Below are 6,173 nucleotides of genomic sequence, written 5' to 3'. Positions count from 1 at the left end.
TAATGGCAGTCAGCCTGCAGCTTTCCTACTCTTGTTAGGATTTGTGACATATTTGGATACTTCAGAGGTACTTCAGTAACTTTTCAACTGAGTTACTTCAGAATGCTTGAGTTCCTACACCTAGATTATCACTCTACATACCTAGAGATGGAACCTTCTCACACCTTTCTTCTCATTTCACCCCTTCCCTTATCTCTCTATTTTACTGTTTGGTTGTTTATTTAGAACATTTATACCCCACCTTCAGCCAAAAAGGCTCCCAGAGCAGTTTCCAAATTGTTAATATGACAATTCTTGGACCTAAAATCTGAAAGGACATGAATCTAAAAGGGCAGGAAACACAAGGAAAGGGGATGGCATGGAGAAGAGGATTAAATCCAGTGAAAGCTGGCTCCTCTTGCCTCCCTAAGAGGACAGAGCAGTGGCAGTTGTATGCTTTTCCATCCCTGCTTATGGCCTTTGCTCTTCCACCTTCACAGTCCCAGCCATCTGAAGGACTCTTGCTCTCTCAAACATGTCTGGCTTTTCTGTATTGCTGCCCTGCACCTGCCACCTCTGTTCACTGGCACCAGAAATGGTGGTGTGGACATGGCTGCTCAAAACACACTGTTGAAATTTGATGGTGCCCCATTATTCCTTCCCTTCTGGAAGTAAAGGGAACATTTTGTGCAGAGCTTTTGGGTGCAAGGGGGTATTCTGGCACTCTACTGCACCACAGTTAGCCATTGCAATTGCTTTCAAAATTTAACTGGCAATGACAGCAGTGGCAGGCGCCAATATTTCATGGCAGCTGATAGCTTGGAAGGCCTGTATGCTGATTCCTCCCTCCCTCCCATATAAATCTTACACAAAATCCATATACATTGGGGACAGGGTTGTCTAGTCTTACAAGTGGTCCATTAGCAATGCTTATTGAATCCATCCCTTTAGTTTGCAAGCAGTGTTTCAAGAAGAGGAACCCTAGTCATAAGCTTATGACTTGGTGTTTGCAAGTTTTACTTACCGTATATACTCGACTATCAGTCGACCTCATGTATAAGTCGAGGGCAGGTTTGGGGCCCAAAATTATGGATTTTCATATGACCCGTGGATAAGTGAGGGATATGCAACGAAGGATCTATGAAGCAAACAGTGGCAAAGAAGTTACAAAATTCCAGCAGACATAACTCTTTGTGCTTGCTCTTAAGGCTGGATGGATGAGAAAGTAGAGGAGGGTCAGTGCTTCCAGGACAGATTACACTCTTCCTTTTCACCAGGGGATGGATCCATGTGTGTGTGTGTATAAGTTAAAGTACAGTACTTACATTGATACATGGATAAGTTGACTCAGATTTCTTGGGTCAATTTTTGACTAAAATTTCTAGACTTATACATGAGTATATACATTACATCTTTCTCTGTGTCTTTTGACAGTGCTTAAAATGCTGGATGTGACTTTGCCGACTTTTGTTTTGATGTAGGAAGGTACTCCCTGTTTCAAAAGGTCCTGAACTTCTGGGAAATGTCTCCTGAGGAAAAGCAAGTGGGGCTGGCATTCTGTTAGTGAGCTGTGATAACACAAATCCAACTTATGGTATTATAACCCACTTGTTTTGGTTGTTGTCAAGAATAGAATTCTTTACAGATCACACAATGAACACCCCCTTCCAAACTTGCCTTTTAACCAGAACAGCCCCCTGACCTGGCCATTCCCATGTCATTGGAGAGTAAGGGGTCAGCAGAGTCACCTCCAGCTATTTCCCAGGAACTGGGCATGCTGCAAGGATGTCTGCAGGGACGTCCTAAGGAACCATGGCTGCTTTTTGTAACGCGTCCAGCTCCAGGAAATAGCTGGATGCTTCTCCTCTAATCCACTTCCTATCCAATAACATGGAAATGGCGGTGTTGGGAGGGTACATTGCTTAAAAATCCATTTGGGTAGGACTAGGTGTTGTAAGTGTGGAGACACAGCTACATGCCAGATTTACCTCTCTTGGTGCCTGATTCCAATGCAGATCTCTCATGATGTTCCATGGGTGTTCATTTTCCCTCCATATGCAAGTGTCAAATTAAACCTGCAATCCTACATAGTGGGGCTTTATTCTTCATAAACATACTTAGGATCATATTAGTCAGTTTAACAGCCTCTGCAGAAGCATAAGGCATTTTCTGTGCAGTGATACAAAATGCATTACGTTCTGTGATACAGATTTACAAGTTGGATCCATGCACAAATGTTGCAGTGTGTCTCTAGTCCCTAAGAGCAGTGCTTCTGGTTCTGGGGAAGGAGAAAAGGCAAACCTTCCGATGTTTGCTTTCTTCTACTGCTTTTATACACATTTCTGTTTGTAGTCAGTAGGCCATTCCATTACTTGGGATTTTCTTTTCCATCCCAGAAGCTGGAGAGAAACACCACACAGTACTTTTTCCCATTCTTTTTAGCAAGTCTGAGAACTTGGTCCCAGTGCCTTCACACAGTACCAGCGTGGGGAAAGTGGGAATTGAACCCTGCCGACGATGGACTTAACTTGTGTATTGTTTTATGTTTCTACTATTAGAAATATGTAACCCTAGGTTAATGTTTTGTTAGTTGTTAGTTGGCTGCACTCTCTCTTCTTCCTAGTTTCCTTTGAGAAATGCAGAAGACAGCAGTACAGAATATGGCTATGAAAACTTTCCCTCAGCAAACTTTTACTTTGACATAATAGAAAATGCATAACCCAGGAGAATGAGAAGGAGTTTTAGCTCCGTTATAGGGCACACGTTTTTGAATACTGATGTTCCTAGTTTCAAACTAAGACAATTTGGTCTCTATTTTAGTAGAGTACAGTGGGCTAGTGCTGTGAGTTTATGGCTATAAAAGATGAATAGCTACTCTGGATTATCCTAGTACAGTGGATCCTTGGTATCCACTGAAGTTTGGTTCCGGGACCCTCATAGATACCAAAATCCATGGATGCTGAAATCCCGTTAAATACAACGGCATAGCAAACATTATTTATTTATTACATTTCGTGGTATCTCTTATATAAAATGGCAAAATTAAGGTTTGTTATTTGGAATTTATACTTCTAAAATATATATTTAAGCCAAGGATACTTGAATCCATGGGTAAAGAATACATGGATAAGGAGGGCCAACTGTAAAGGGAAGAAAGGGGGGAAACCTCCTTATAGTTGAGAAAATACATTTAGACACAGTGCAGAGTCCCAAAACAAACCACCAAAGCTGGCTTTCCTGTGTGCAGTTATGGAAACCCATGACGTGCCGTCTGTCTCTTCTGGCGAAGAGGAGAAGAGGAAATGGCCTCAGTGAAAGAAGACAATAATGTCCAAGTGCAGCAATTTGTATGTAGATTTTAAAAAATCAAGAAAACTAAAACATCAGGAGCTATCTTTCTATATCCTTCCCCTGCCCCCATTTCAGGCTCCTTGCAGCAAAACCTGTGCCACTAGGAGTAATGATAAAAGATTCAGGGAGCAGAGCTCAAAAGGTATTTGGCCTATCAGGAGGATTGCTGCCTGTCAGAACTGGACCAAGTGGGCCAATGATTCCATCCAGGATAACAGGCATGCATGTGTTCAAACATTAATAGCAATAGCAAGTACACTTCTATACCACTTCTCAGTGCTCTTAAGCACTCCCTAAGCAGTTTACAACTGTAAACTAATTGCCCCGACAATCTGGGTATTCAATTTAGCAACCTCCTTGGAAGGATGCAAGCCCTTTTGCTGGTATTGAACTCGTAACCTTATGGTTTTGAGTGAGTGGCTGCAGGACAGGCAACATTGAACCACTGCGCCACTAAGGCTCATGATACCACGTTAAGCATCATACCATAACATACTCACACACTCACACAAATATACACATATTTGAAATAGTATCAATGAATCTATTTATATATTTAGGAAAAGGGGGAAATACCGTAATATTTTATTAAATATTCCACGTCGATATCTTCCTTTTCTTGGCAGGAACAGCTGTGCTTGTCAACAGGAAATGTAATGTGTATGCATACATCAACATACTGTAATTGTATTCCCCACCATGTTCTTGAGCAGCTGAACAAACAACAAGACATTGCCAACCGAGCTGTTTTGCTGGCTCTACCAGGACTGTGCAACACTTGTGTGTCATAAAGCATGAGATGGATTCCAAAATCCAACTTCTGTCTAATTTTTGAGCAAGCAGCGCATCTGGTGCAAACCTTTTTATTGCAAGGAAAATGGCACCTGTGATATGGTTGCTTTGAATGCAGAAAATCCATACAGAATAGCAGTCTCAAAAGTTTTTTCAGTCTCAAAATCTGGCTTTAGTTCATTTGGAAACTTGCGTTGTTTCTTGGTTTAATTTTTATAGAATTGTAGGTTGGTTATGCTGCTGTTGAGCCCTTGAGGACCTGAGTCTTCAAATCTTTGCCTTTGTTGCCTTGAGACGATGGGAGCATCTTTTTTGTGCATATATAGCCCCCGCTACCTCTCAAACACATTAAGGACTGGAGAGAATTAGTTCATTTCTGTTAAGAATTTACCAAAGTTTACAGATTTCTCCATGTTTAAGATGGATAGAGCTTGGAAAACCTAGAATGTGGAAGAAACAGAAATTGACATACTGATCCAGACCGATTTAGTTTTTTCTTCCTTAAAAAAGCAGCCAAATAAACAAAGAAAGTCCATTAAAAGAGAATTACATTAAAAGAGAATTAACATGACAGACTTCACAAAATTAAAGCTAGCATTTTAATCATCAGTGCACTCTATGGAGAGAGGGACAGAGCAGGGGAGGATGTATCAGACCAGTTATCTCAACAGACCCCATTATAAAATATTATGTCTACTCTGTAGAATGTATATTATTTTCATTAAGACTGACCTATTTAATTAATGGGTACCTTCAGTCATAGAAATAAGGCTTAGGGCCTTGACTGCTTAAAAGTCTGGATTTGAATCCCTGTCTATTCACCCAGATTTGTTGTGCAAAGAAAAGGTTGCCAACTCCTTTCTGGAGAAGTTCTTCTTTAACACCTTTATGGCAAGTAAGCAGGCTGGCAGAAACAACATGGTCACCTCCATGCTATGAAGAGTTGTACTGGTTCAACCTGTCTGATAAAAATGTGGGAAGTTTCATCACAGTTCATTTTTTAAGAATTTGTTGAAACACACACATTTGAACTTGATTATGAATCTGGGAGAAAGTGAAACTGACAGATGATCATTCTCTCCTGTATCTGAACACTGAGCATTATATCTTGAAATGGCACCATTTTAGATAGTACAGTGGACCCTTGTTATCTGCTGGAGTTTGGTTCCAAGATCCCCATGGGTAACAAAATCTGTGGATGCTATAGTCTTGTGGAACTGTTATTATTTTATTTACAGCCTTCCCCACTTTTTCATGGATCACCTTTTGATGTTCCATACTTTCAACCCTGTTAAATTATTACCAGAATCCATTTATTCAACATGTTGTCCCCTCCTTTGAAATATACAGTTGGACCTTTGTATCTGCAGGGGATCTGTTCCCGAACACACACCCCACCCGCCCACATATGCCTCAGAGAGGAAAAAGTCTTGTTATTCCTAATAGCAGTGCAATGTGCACACAGCGCTAACCTGGTCATGTACATGCGCCACCACTGAGGACAACAGGACTTGCCATCCATGGATAAATCTGCGGATGTCAAGCCCACAGATGGTGAGTCCCACTGTATATGTACAGGTATGAGTATGAATACCTGTACAGTGCTGCATTATAAGCACACAATGACACCATTAACAACTTCTATAGTTTACAGTACACAGATTGAATGAAAAGATGACACTTTGCATGACATTTTTGTGACCACGTGTTGCCTTTTCCCCCAACTCAGCACTGTTTTTTCATCCAGTCTATGTACTGCATATTGTATAAATAGTTTGTGGAATACAGGTATTCATACTTATATTTGTGTGTACACAGTAATATTATATAATACACAGTAATATGGGTTCTGTCTTTCAGTGATTTCTGTTTTTGACAGTACTCTGGTCCCTCACATGTTGAATATTTCGGTTATCCATCTGCTTCTCCCAAGATAGGTGCCAGAGTGGCTTACAACCATTTAAAACACAGTTCAGCTGGAACCCTATTTCACAAAACTCAAAAAGCAACTGAACAAACAAAAAAAGCACATAGTTAGAACACTATTAAGC

This window comes from Sceloporus undulatus, chromosome 6 (genome assembly GCF_019175285.1).
Source record: "Sceloporus undulatus isolate JIND9_A2432 ecotype Alabama chromosome 6, SceUnd_v1.1, whole genome shotgun sequence".
NCBI classification, from domain to species: Eukaryota; Metazoa; Chordata; class Lepidosauria; order Squamata; family Phrynosomatidae; genus Sceloporus; species Sceloporus undulatus.
Note: the sequence above shows the minus strand (reverse complement) of the source record.